The sequence below is a fragment of the Leopardus geoffroyi genome, chromosome D2, assembly GCF_018350155.1.
Source record: "Leopardus geoffroyi isolate Oge1 chromosome D2, O.geoffroyi_Oge1_pat1.0, whole genome shotgun sequence".
NCBI lineage: Eukaryota > Metazoa > Chordata > Mammalia > Carnivora > Felidae > Leopardus > Leopardus geoffroyi.
Genome location: NC_059334.1, coordinates 87,246,914 through 87,260,102, shown reverse-complemented (window position 1 = coordinate 87,260,102; position 13,189 = coordinate 87,246,914). Strand labels below are relative to the sequence as shown.

The window sequence follows — 13,189 nt, the reverse complement described above, 5'->3', positions numbered from 1 at the left end:
CAGACTCGGCCAGTCAGGGAGAGGGAGGCCCCTCCCTGAGCCCTCACGTCCCCTCGGAGAGGCTGGGGGTTTGGGAAGAGAACCAGCCCCTGGTCCACGCCCCGGCGGCCTGCCCTCCCTGCGGCTTCTCACTGCCTGCTTTTGGGTCAAGCGGGGCGGCCCTCCCAGACTTGCCGCGGCCTCCGGGTCATCTCGGCGGGGCTCGCCGGGTCCCTCTGGGTCGCCAGGTGGCCCGCTGTACGGCTCTCCAGCCCGAGGGCTCCGACGGCCACCGCCCGACGCGTCCAGCTGCAGCGTCTTGTTCTCAAAGGCGTCCTCCACGCAGCGGAAAACGCCGCCGAGCCTGGGCCGGGCCCGCGGGCTGCCTGAGCCCAGCGTCCCCGGGCCCGCGGGCAGAGGCTCCGCGGGCTCCTGCGGCCGGCGTGCGGCCATGGAGGGAGCGGGCGAGGGGTCGCGGGTCCCGGAGCCTCCTGCGGCGGGTGTGCGCGCGGCGCGTGACCCGGCCGACCGGGCCCGGCTCCCCCCGCCCCCGCCCCCAAACCGACCCCGAGCCCGCGCCCGGGGCTGGCGCTGTCCGCGCAGAGAGTGCTGAACGCGCCGAGCCGGCCCGAGGGCTCGCGTTCCGTCTGGGCGAAGCCAGGGTTCCCACCTCCCGCCCACCCAGCGGGGCACGCGCTGAGAGACCCCTGCCTGTCGACACTCCAGCCAGATTTCCGAGCCCCGTGGTAGATCCTACGCCCAGCCGGAGGCTCTGACTCCGAAACGTCTGGCAAGTGGGGATGGTCGGAGGGGAAGGCGGGGAGGGGCGATGCGCCCCAGGAGAGCTGCTCCTGACCGCCCTTAAGCCCCAGTTCAAGGCTTTGGGGTAAGACAAGGCGGAGGGACTCAGCCCGCCCAGGGTCACAGGACGATGCTGTCACTCTGCCAAGCCCTGCTGAGAGTGACTTTTCAGGAAAAGACATCCAGCCTTTGTGTTCTAACGCAGCCGGCATTTCAAGATGTACGTTTGGACATGAGAGTCACCTTGAGGACACTCGAGCTGGTGTGGCAGGAGCATTTCCGCAGAGCCAGATCAGCACCTGTCCCACCCCTGCCGCATCTCTGGCTTCCGCACCACCACCCCACCCCCAGGGTGATTAATAAAACCAGCCTCTACTCACCTGTGTGAAGCCATCTGCAAGTGAAACCTGTTGCCGAGTCTCATTCATTCGCAGAAATTCTCTTACTTTCCTAAGCTTTTTACATTTTCTCTTCTGGTTCTCACTTGATAAGCAGCTACATGAAGAAGCCTCCCTGGTGGCCGACCTCAGCCCGGTGCTGCCCGGTACCTCTGATTTCAGAGCCTGTCTTCCAGGTGATTCTCCACGAGGTAGGGTAAGGCTGCAGGTAAGACGCCTGGCTCCTCCGTGCGCAGGAGGGCCAGGCTCCCTTCCCGGCGTGGAACGTGGCACTGCCTTCAGAGAACGGACACGGGACACAGAAGTGGCTAGCACTGCCAATATGCCCAAACTTTAATGCCGTGGGAAGAGGGTAACTTTGATATTCTAAGATTTAAAACATTTTTTATTAAAACTGTACAATAATTTACAAATGAGTAAAAATTCTCTGGTATACATCATAGGAATCACAATACAAAAATAAGTGTAAAATTTTGTACTTGACCACCATAGGCACCTACTTTAGGCCCGTGAATACTGTTTAGCACTGAACAGAAGAATATCGTGTTTAGAATGTGGTTAGTAAGAGAACACATACTGGCTGGCATAATGCCATGATAAAACAAGTCCGAACTCATTTTTGCATAAATGTACAATAAAGCTTTTTAAAATACAGTAAACAAATATATGATTTGATACATATATTTACAACTTGATTTTCCTGAGCCTAAATATAAATCCATTTCTGTGTTAAAACACACAATCCACCTTAAGGTTTCAGTGATGGGGTGATGGTAAATGTAGACGGATGTCACAGCGCCTCCAAACCCACTCCCACACACCCTCCTTCCTGACAACCAGGGTGGTATGCACAGCCGTGTAAGGCACGCGGGGTGTCCTGTAGGCTACAGGTTCTGCAGGGGCAGAGCACTTTAAGGAAGAGCACAGTCCTTCAGCAGCGGGACTCTAGACCGTGGAAATGAGGTGCACACACACGTCCGTGTCAGCCAGGGGGCTGCGATTCACGTAGACTTCCAGTTTAGACCAACGAAAACATCTGTGCGGTTCTGGGTGTTGTGTACACAGTGGGATTGCGTTGATGCCGTTATACTGTCAGCACGTCCACGTCCTGGTTGCACAGTAAACATTTCTGGCAACTTCTGACCCCTCCCCTTGTTCCACGAGAGAGTGGCATTCACCCACCCTTCTCCTGTTTGAGGAGGTTTGCGACAACAGGGCACAGATACTTTCAGCAAATTCAATCCAGCCCACTGGTTTAGCATAAAAGGTATCCTCTAGGATTTAGAAAGAGCACATTATTTTAAAACGCCTGAATTCTTCAGATGCTCACTGGACTAGCGGGAAGCAGGGACAGATGCTCATATCCACTTTTGCCTCCCCCAACCCCCCGCCTGTTTTCTGTTGTTGGCAAAAGCCCAGTCCTGAAATGCTGGAGTTCGTAATCAGGTGAAAAGAAGGTGCCCAGGATACACGAACAAAAACAATGACGCCTAAAGAGAAGAACTAACATTGGGACTCAATGGGGACTTTCAGGAACACGGCAAGGATACAAATGTGGTTCGGTACACGGGATATTATTAAAAACATTCACGGGGCCATTTTCGCTACATCCTTTTACATGTAAACAACTTCATAGGCATTGGTACGCATCTACGTGCTTCTGTGTCCTGCCTAGTTTGCCCTTTTTGAAACTACAAAGCCGTGGTTAAGAACGTCTGGCACGTGTGCGGAGGGAATATGAAGTGCTCCAGACAAATGCAAAATCGGGATGATCCAAATAAACACGAGCGAAGTTGGGTCTCAACTGCACGTGGCTAGATCCTGAACGGCCATCCCACACAGCTGCCGTCCCAGGGCAGGACCCACTGGGGCGGGCGGGGCCGCACCAGAGGCGGCAGCGCCCCCAGGGCTTGCCGCTACAGAGTTTCTGGACGCCTGCGTCACACCCTCCACCCAGCCCCAATCTGGGAGTTCATCCGTGGCTCCACAGGGGCGTTTATTAGCTCAAGACTACCGTTTGCCATTCGGTTCTGGGCACATCAAATGTATCCGGGGGATGCGGCCATTAGAACGAGGCAACACTAGTCATGGAGAATGAAACAAGCTTTCAGACTTGGTCCTCAAACCCCAACATCAGGCTCAGCCAGAGAAGCAGCGGATTCACCCTGGATCTCGTCCAAGTGAATAAGTAACCGTGAGTTAATGACAACAGAAGGACGGGTGTCCCGGGACAAGTCTGACTAATAGTACGCTGCCCAGCAGAAACCCCGCACCCACTAAAGAGCGTCTCTGTCTGATCCCGTAAGCCTCCCCCCGATTTCTCCCAGGGAATCAAGCCCTGCCTGGTGCCAGTCATCTGCGCCAGACTTGGACACGTCTTCCAACGCAAATATGAGATGAACCTGACACTTGCAGACAACACAGTCACCCCTCCCTTCCGCTCCGCGGAAACACAGTCTGCTTTTCTTTTACGCGGTGTTTGCCGCACTCTCACCGGGCTGCAGCTGTCACTACGCAGCACGTAAACTTCCAGGTGCCTCAAAAGAGCCCAAATCTTGTCTCCTTGTTGAGCATGCACGTGCGCACACACAGAGGCTCACGCACATGCACGCGCGCGCACACACACACACCTTGTGAATCCAGCCCTGGGAGCGACAACCTCAAGCCAGCGAGGGTGTGGGGTCGATGGAAGAGCCTCTTCCACCATGAGTCGGGCTGGCTCCGAGTGCTAGAAGACGTTCCTGGGCTGCGGCCAGAGCGCTAGGCAGGAACGGAAGCTTCAAAGGAGCTTCCTCGACGTGCTGTTTCCTCACTGGAAAAGAGGGAAAACAACAGCTTTATTCTAGCGTGAGCCATCCGAGGCACTCGGAGGTTACACTGGCGGTGGGAAGGGGCGGAGAGATGCCCGGGGCACGGGCTCCGCACGGCGCAGTCCGACTCCAGCGGCTGGTGCAGGAGCCGCAGAGACGCGTCCCGGTGCCCCACAAAGCCATGTGCAGACGTGGCCTCGAACCTGCCTCGAAACGCCGTGGGCACATGCCCACGCTTCCGCCCGATTTCCATTTCTTCTCGTTACTTAGAAAGCGGGCCTCTGTTAGGTTCCATTTCTTCACTACCTTTTACGTTTTTATGTTTGGAACAGGTCTCCTCTCTGCACAAGGAGAGTGGGCCCCACATCAGCCGCGGGGCGGGGGCAGCACCGGCATCAATGGGGTGAGAGGCGGTGAGGGGCGCGGACACCCGCGGTGGGGGGGACCCTGGGCCCACACGTTCCTAGGCTAGGAGAGGCTGCAGAGGGTTCTGTGGGTTTGGGGTTTTTCACCTTCTAGTAGGAAGGCCCCTCCCCCCAACGCACGAGGCAAAGGAAACCGGGGGGAATCACACACACTTCCTGCCCACGTGGCACACATTATGCGCGAATCTCAGGGCCGTGGAAATGAAGCACTGTTCTTTGTGACGTTAACTGGATCCATTTCTAAGTAGGTTCCCCTCGAATCATCTGTTTCTAGGATGTGAGATGTGAAAGGGCCGGCCTGGCCTTTTCACCGTGCAGACTGAAGTCTGAAGTTCTGAGCTTAGAGGGGCTCCCTCAGGTCACACCCCAGGCTGACCAGGGCCAGGGGCCCTGACCACCTGCCCGCCAGCGTCCGCCCCCCAACCACAGCACTGCTTCCCTTGAGCTATGCCGGTAACTGCCTGTGGCATGCATCTCACACCTGCAAACACAGAAGACATCTTGTTGAGAATGACGTGCAGAGTCCTAAAAAGTCATTCCCCAAAGTGGAGGAACAGGACGATGGCATCTGGTTGCTTGTGGTCGCGGGACCCTCTCCCCGGAGCCAGTCCTGCCTGACTTTGCTAACACACTCTGTTCGCTGCCACTGTGTCCAGAAGAGGGGGGGTGGCTTTCTGTCCTCGTCCGTGACTGCAACACTCCGCCCCCACACTCAGGGGCACACGCACGTGCGTGGGCACACACACGCACACACGAAGAGGCATGGTGCTGCTTCAGGATTCCAGGCTTCCCAAGCGCCTTCTGCCCCCCAGTCCCATCTCCTCTGGGGGACAAGGTGTTCCTGATCCCTCCCTGTTCTGACCACGGGCCTGACTTATGGACTGTCCTCACAGCCAGCCCATGAGCTCATCCAGGTTGAAGCCACAAAAGACACGAGGCAGGTGAGGGTGAGATCACCCGCTGGGTGTGACCTTGGTCTCACGGCCCCATGGGCTCTTCGCCCCCCCCCCCCAAACCCCTGACCCGGTGCTGGTGCAGAGCCTCCAGTGCATCTGCGGCAGGAGCCGAGACTGCTGTGGGTAGGAGGGCCCGCTTGCGAGGTCAGCCCTTGACCGGCATCTGGGAGCCCGCTTTTGAGACGCTCCCTGAGCCATAAGGTTGTGCTGGTGGAGTGGCCTTGACCTTTTGCACAAATGATGTGATTTATGGCAAACACCCGTCTCCTGAGGGCCTGACACTTCGGAGCACAGGGGTGGGCTCCCCAAACGAGCAGCCTCAACAGAACACCTGAACTCTGAGCGTCAAAGGGACTTCTCTGGGGAGACGGACAGTGCACACGGATGGCCACGTCTTCACCACTGGGGAAGGGGGTGCTCTGTGTGGTCCCCACAGGAGGCAGAGAGCCCACGAAATCTGCTTATGGATCCCTCCAGATCCAGCCACGTTTCCTGACTATGTTGCCGAAATGAACCTTAGCCAGGGCACCACTGTGTGCTGGGCCCCGAGAACCCCAGTGACTCACTGAGAACAGGCATCCTTGGAGACCCCCAGAACACACTGCTTCCCACTTCCGGGGACCGAGGTCGACGGTGAGGCCGTAAGACGGATCAGACACCGTGCCCAGCCTCCACGAGACATCTGCTCACTTACTTGGTGGTTCATGCGGCAACCATTTGTTTGTGTGCGTCTTGGGGCCAGGCCCTGCCTAAGTATATGTTGGGGCCACACTGGAGACTGTGCAGTGAGCAAGTCGGGGACACTTCTGCCGTGGGCGGCTCCCCACCGATCACAAGAGCCCAGTACGCTGATGGTAACGTGGATTAGCACGGTGAGGCAGGAGAGACGTGGGACACCGGACGGGCTCGTGGCACACGGTGGGGCAGGTGAGACCCCAACCAGCTCAGAGCCCAGGGGGCGGAGGCTGCGGGACACACGACTGCCCTGTGATGAGGTGATGTCCTGACAAGGGTGGGCACCAAGCATCACAGCCCGCCCTTCCTTCCGAAGGGAGAGGCTATGACACAATTTTCATACTGGGCTGCACTGAAGTCCAGGGAGAAGATATAGGAGTAAGCTGATCGCCAGAGTCACAAATAGCCTTCACTTCCTAAGTACCAAAATGAACAGAACAAGGCGAGGACAAGAGGGTGACAGGCTGGACCATCACCCCGCCGGGGGAGGCAGGGCATTTCCACGTGGGCACCGGCCCAACGGGCGTGAGGTGTCAGCCTCGCTAACGGCTGCAGAAGCGGGACCCCCACGGGTGACGCCCACTGGGAACACATGCAAATGGGATCAGGAAACAGCATCTGATTAATGTCAAAACAGAGCGCGAGGAACAGGCTCCTGCCATCTGTGTTTGCCGGGAATTCTCACCGGGATCTCGACTGTTGCGAAACAGAAAGCTCTTGGCAAAGGAGACGGCGGCTTCCTGGGGCCGGAGAAGCCCACTGCGCTCGGAGCCAACGGCAGATGGTGGGCGCCGAGGGAAAGCCCCAGGCCTGCGCCTCACTGGGGTTTCCAGAAACGCACACGAGACAAGGAAACTCGGCCCCACACAGGGTGGGTGCCCTCCGCCGGGAGAACCCCCTGCGGCCCAATCCTCCCTCTCTGCCCCCAAACCCAAACCCGCCCCTACTTCCTGTGCCGCAGACCCAGATGACCCGCGTGCGCGCGCATGCACACACACACACACACACACACACACACAGCATCCGCTTATAGGCTAAAAACAGAGCCTTTCCACGTAAGCTCTGTTTGTCTGGAAAAGTGTAGCCAAACATTGTCAAACCAGAAAGAAAGAAATCGGCCAAACTAACTGTTTGGGGCTAAGGTCTTTTTTCCCCAAAGCTCTGGTTTGGGGGAAACATCAAGAAACATCTGGCCTCACCCAGACCCAGCTAAGCTTCCGGGCTCCCGGGTCCTGCAGGGCCTTCCCACTCGCCCTGCGGATGGTGCCCTGCCCGCCCTCCCCGGCCCCACAGCGCAGCCCCGCGGGGCCCACACGGGGGCTGGGCCGGTCCTCCCCTCCGGATTCATCCACACCCACACCGCGCCCTGCTCCGGGCCCTCCTCCAGCTCTCACTCCGGGGCTGCTTAGTAAACATGTAAGAAAGGCAGCAGCTGCTTCACACAGCAGGCCACAGCTGAGGACGTGCCCCAGGACCCTTGAATGCTGTGGTGAAGTTCACGCGTGACCTTGATGGGCCTCGGGGGGCCCAGACGTTTGCCAACATTATCCTGGGTGGGTCCGTGTGGGTGCTCCTGGGTGAAGTTAGCATTTGAAGCGACAGGCAGAGGAAAGCAGACCACCGGCCCCAATGCAGGTGGGCCTCATCCAATCAGTCCAAGGCCTGAATAGAACAACAAGGCTGAAGAAGAGGGAAACCTCTCGCCCGACCGTGAGCTAGGAGGTCGGCCTTTTCCCGGCCACAGTCCTGCACAGGAATCTGTACCGTCGGCTCTCCCGGTTCTCGGACCTTCGGCCTCGGGCTGCAGACACACAGGCGGCCCTCCTGGGTCTGTGGACTTCTCAGCCTCCAATTCCTTTCAAGAGTCCCCTCTCTATGACAGGCGGGATAGAGACACGTACATTCTACCAGCTCTGTCTCTCCGGGGAACCCGGCCAGAACGACGCATTTCCGGACTAACCTTCCATAGCTCAGGGAGGCCGAGGTGGACACAGGTCACCTCACCTGCTGTGGCCGCATGACTCAGGGCAGCAGCAGGGCCCGGACCCAGCCTGCTGGCCCCGGAGCAGTCGCCAAGTTTCCTGACGGCAGCCACAGCTCCCCCAGAACCCCACACAGACGGACGTGGCTGGTGCGGCTGGAAAGGGGCTCGGAGAACATTGAAATCCCAGAGCCACCACAATAAGCACAACACCGCGGCCAAGATACGAGGTCCACTCACGACCCCAATCCTGGGTGGCGGGGGGGCAACAGTGCCTGTGGAGGCTCCTCCCCATCGGGGATTCAAAGGTCTCAAAGCGGGGCCCCGGGTCCCACAGCCCGTGGCCTCAGCATCCCCGGGACTCGTCAGAAGGGCAGATTCCAGGGCCATTCAGTCCGTGGAGGAGCCGGAGGAGGCAGCGAGGGCAGCGGGGCCCCGCTGGCTCGGGAGGCGAGCGTCAGGGCACCGTGGTCCCTGGATCCCCCACCTGCCCTTACCCTGATGGGGAAGGCGCCCCTGCAGCCCCACAGCCCACTCTGCCTCTCACCGCCTTCCCGCCTGGACCCCGCGGCCCCGCTAAGCCCCTGTGGCCTCTGCGCGTCCGTGGCTCCCGAGGCCCGTTGCAGACAAGGCCACGCCAGGCTGCTTCAGGGCTGTGCGTCCTGGTCCTCAGCCCAGAGCGCCGACCAGCTGTGGCCGGCTGAGCCCTCACTGACCCGAGGGTGGTGTCCCCGCAGCCCACACCACTGAGCTCTTAGCACACGAGAAGACAAGACTGCGGCTCAGGACAGCAGGGACACAGGTGCAGGGTGACGAAGCACCCAGTCTCCAGGTGCCAGGCTTCCCCCGTTCACCATGGCTGGCCACAGGAGAGATGGGGCCCGTGGTCCTCTCCACAGCCCCCCACAAGCCCCTACGCCTGGTTATCGGGGAACCATTGTGGTGAGGGGCCATCCCTGGGGATGCAGGGGGGGGGGAGGTAATTCCAGAGGTGGGGGCAGGGCAGGACACCTCCAGTGCTGTGTTCATGCTGCAGGGACCAGTGAGGGCTGGTAATGAGCACATCCCCGCCTTCCAACCACCTGAGCACCCAGGACCCCCCAGTTCACATCAGCCCAGAAGTCACCAGGACCAGGGCCGTGCCCTCCGGCAATGGCCAGAGGGCATTCAGAAGCCAGTGCCTCCCCGTCCCTCTTGGAGAGAAGGCTGCCTGCCCTCACACACGTACTGTATGCACTCCATGTGGCCAGTCTCCCTGCTTGGTGTGGGTGTACAGGGTCCCAGGCCTCCGCCTGACGACACCCCCCGAAATGCACAGACATACACACACACACACACACACACACACACACACACACACACTGCATGGACGTGCACACACACACAGATGTGAACACACACACACACACACCCAAATGCACACACGTGCACACACACACACACCCAAATGCAGACATCCAGACACACTCAAATGCAGACATCCAGACACACACCCAAATGCACACACGTGCACACGCACCCAAATGCACAGACATCCAGACACACACCCAAATGTACACACATGCACACACACACACCCAAATGCAGACATCCAGACACACCCAAATGAGCACACGTGCACACACACACACCCAAATGCAGACATCCACACACCCAAATGCACACACGTGCACACGCACACACCCCCAAATGCACAGACATCCAGACACATACCCAAATGCACACACGTGCACACACACCCACACCCAAATGCAGACATCCAGACACACCCAAATGCACACACGTGCACACGCACACACCCCCAAATGCACAGACATCCAGACACATACCCAAATGCACACACGTGCACACACACCCACACCCAAATGCAGACATCCAGACACACCCAAATGCACACACGTTCACACACACACACCCAAATGCACAGACATCCAGACACACACCCAAATGCACACACGTGCACACACACACCCAAATGCACAGACATCCAGACACACACCCAAATGCACACACGTTCACACACACACACCCAAATGCACAGACATCCAGACACACACCCAAATGCACACACGTGCACACACACACACCCCCAAATGCACAGGGCTGCACACACCCAGACACTACTAAACGCACAGATGCACACACATACCGCACACTCAGTGCACAGGCACGTGCGTGGGCTCACGCACCGCATGGACTTCCTGCCTGTGCTCCAGCGGGCCTCGGTTTCGCTTCTTCTGGGGGTCACAGGCAGCCGCTCTCACAGCCCCGGAGGGGATTCTAACTACGACTTCTCTGATAGCGGCATCTCTGATTAACGGCTTCACGGTCACGCTAGTGAGAAGATCCATCACTGCTGTCACCGAGATGGTGACATTTTTGGATCACCAGGCAGCTGGCCACAGGCGTGAGCCGCTGGCTGGCTGGAAAGAATGGAGGCGGCGACAGAGCGATAAAAAGGGGGAGGGGACACCGTTGGCTTCAAGCCGGCTATTCAGTATCTGCCCGAGGCTGTGAGCAAATCTAGCGAAGTTAGAGAACACCTTAGGCCCTAAGGTAAACACAGAATTCTAAGCGAAGAGCCAAATAGTGTGCTCTGAACGCCGTGACCGGAGGAGAGTCCCGCGTGCCTCCCGAGGCTGAGCTGCGTTCGGATGGCCCGGCGACACCCGAGGCAGCTCCTGCGTCAGCACGCTGACGGGCTTCACAAAAGAAGGCCCAAGCATCCACCAGAAGTGTGTCAGGTGCCAGGAAGAGGTCCCAGCACCAACCAGTAGTCGCACACAAAACACAGCGGGGGTGAATCTTAGCGCAAGGATAGCAAGGGTAAAGAGTGCGTCCAAAAGCACACGTGATGCCTCCTTTTCCAAAGACTTACAAAACAACAAAAATCATACCTTTCAGAAACCCACGTGTCTGCCACAAAGCTCTGCACAGGGACGCTGCCCCCGGTCCCAGATGGCAGTTACCTCTGGGGAAAGGGGCTGGCGATGCGTCGGGGGTCCGCGGTTAGAGGTCAGAGGACAAACAGAATGACTACCGGGCCACTCCCGGACCAGGGGCAAGAGTGTGGCAGGGGCGAGTGTCGGGACTAACGCAGCTCTGTGCACTGGCAGCGGCCTCCAAGCTGGCTCCTGTGCACACAAACGTGGCACGAACACCGTGGCTTCACGTGAGTGGGAGGCTGCACGGGCTTGTCGCCTGCCATCAGACAGGCACACGTCTGACCGCAGCCTCTGACCCCTCCTCATCACCACCTGGGGTGGGAGCCCAGGCCGAGGAAGCCCCCTGGAGGGCTGGCTGCCCCCGGGGACGGGGGTCCTGCAGGAACAAGGCAGGTGTCGGGCAGGGCCCTTCGGTGCCCCCAAGACGGGACAGGCGGTGCCTGAGGACAGCGGTCCTCTGAACCCAGCCTCCACCCCTGGGAAGAAAAGACTCGAAAAGCTAGTTGCTCGCGTTTGGGTGAACCTTCTGCGAGGGAAAATAGCCTACCTTTTGCTCCATAAAAAGTAAATTAATTAATGAAACAATACCCACGAATGAAGAAGAAAATTCAATTGAACTGTAATGAAGAAACTACAGATATTTTCGCACGAGGGCTCCTGCTCGCTGTGAACAGAAGCAGCCTCTCCAGCACGACGCCATCACCCTTCGTGGGCCACTGGGGACGCCACGGCGCACAAAGGACCCGCCACCAGGCTGCTCGCCAGCAGCTGTAAATCCGGGTCTGCTGACAGCTAATGTCACGCACGTCAGGCCTGCCCCCCAGCCCCAGGAACCAGTGAGGACCGGGCTGCGGGCTGCGGCCAGTGCGGGGACAGCAGCTAGCAGCACACTGTCCCCGCCTCCTGGCGTGAGGTGACTCGGAGCTGGGGAGGACACTCCAGCCAGGACAGGGCTGACCGCAGGGCAGGACTGGGACCAGACAAGCAGAGGGATTTTGACCAAAAGAGGGGAGGGGAGAAGCAGGGGGTGGGACACCACAGGCAAAACTCGTGCTTCGACCCAGACGGTTCCCGCTGTGTGAAAACGGACTTGGAACCAGTCCCGGGTATGATGCCAGACACCGAGCCACAAGATTCTAGAAGGAAACACGGGAGCAAACGCTTGTGATTTTGAATCAGGCAGTTTTCTTAGGTCCGACGCCCGGGGGTGGGGGTGGGGGTGGGGATGACAGGTGGAGGGGGTGGGGATGGGGGGGTGAATGCAGAGGGCACAAGAAGGAGTTTGAGGGTTGGTGGCAGCGTCCCGTATCGGATTGTGGTGGGCACACGTGCGTGCCCAAGCCCAGAGATCTGTACAGCACGGTGACCTTTACAGCGTGTAAATAAAACACAGACCACTCTGTGGGGAAGCCCAAATGGAACCCAAGCCGCGACACATGAACTAACCGTGGACAAATGGACGGCACAGGCCTATGGGGAAGAGGTGGGAAAGAAAAGGGCTAAGTTATGTGGGAAAACACTATTCTGTCTGGATAGTACAAGCTACAGAGACAGGGAGCTGTGCACAAAGGCACCCTCGTCGGTCAGTCCGTTTCTCACAGGCTGTACAGGTTAGCAATTCTGCAGCTACTCCGTGTGTACGCTGGGGCTGAGCCAGTGAGCACACAGTGTATACAGCCAGAGCCAAAGAAAGGAGTCACAGATGATGGGGGGAGGCCGGATGGATGTTGAAGTGTTAACCTAGAACTGGAGGTATCCTTATGAACTCGTGGTTTTATAATAGACAGGTGATAGATGATTGATGATAGATAAATAGATGAGTGATAGACTGATGGATAGATGGAGAGATAAGCAGATAGATGAATAGATGGACGGATGGATACATACATACACACATAGGCAGACGGATGGCTGACGGATACACAGATGATAGATGAATAGGTGGATGGATGGACGGATGGACAGACAGATAGATGATAGATAAGTACACGGATGGATAGATGATGGATAGATAGATGATGGATGGATGGATGGATAGATGGACAAACGGACAAGACAGACATATACATACATACATACATTCACACATGATAGACGGTAGACAGGTGGTGGGTAGGTGCAGAAATAAACAGAGGCATGTGCAGAAAGTAAGGCATGTG

At 58.0% G+C, this 13,189-nt stretch overlaps 1 protein-coding gene across 16 annotated transcripts in view; it reads right to left on the bottom strand.

Annotated features, from left to right (window-relative positions):
* Window positions 1–1,545: 1,545 nt before the first annotated feature.
* The window catches only part of JAKMIP3 (Janus kinase and microtubule interacting protein 3), a 117,773-nt gene continuing 106,129 nt past the window's right edge, over window positions 1,546–13,189 (bottom strand). For all 16 annotated transcript variants that reach the window (XM_045439274.1, XM_045439280.1, XM_045439282.1 and 13 more), the window contains one exon: window positions 1,546–3,990. The gene's annotated coding sequence lies outside the window, so the exon portion shown is untranslated. The remainder of the gene's footprint in view (window positions 3,991–13,189) is intronic.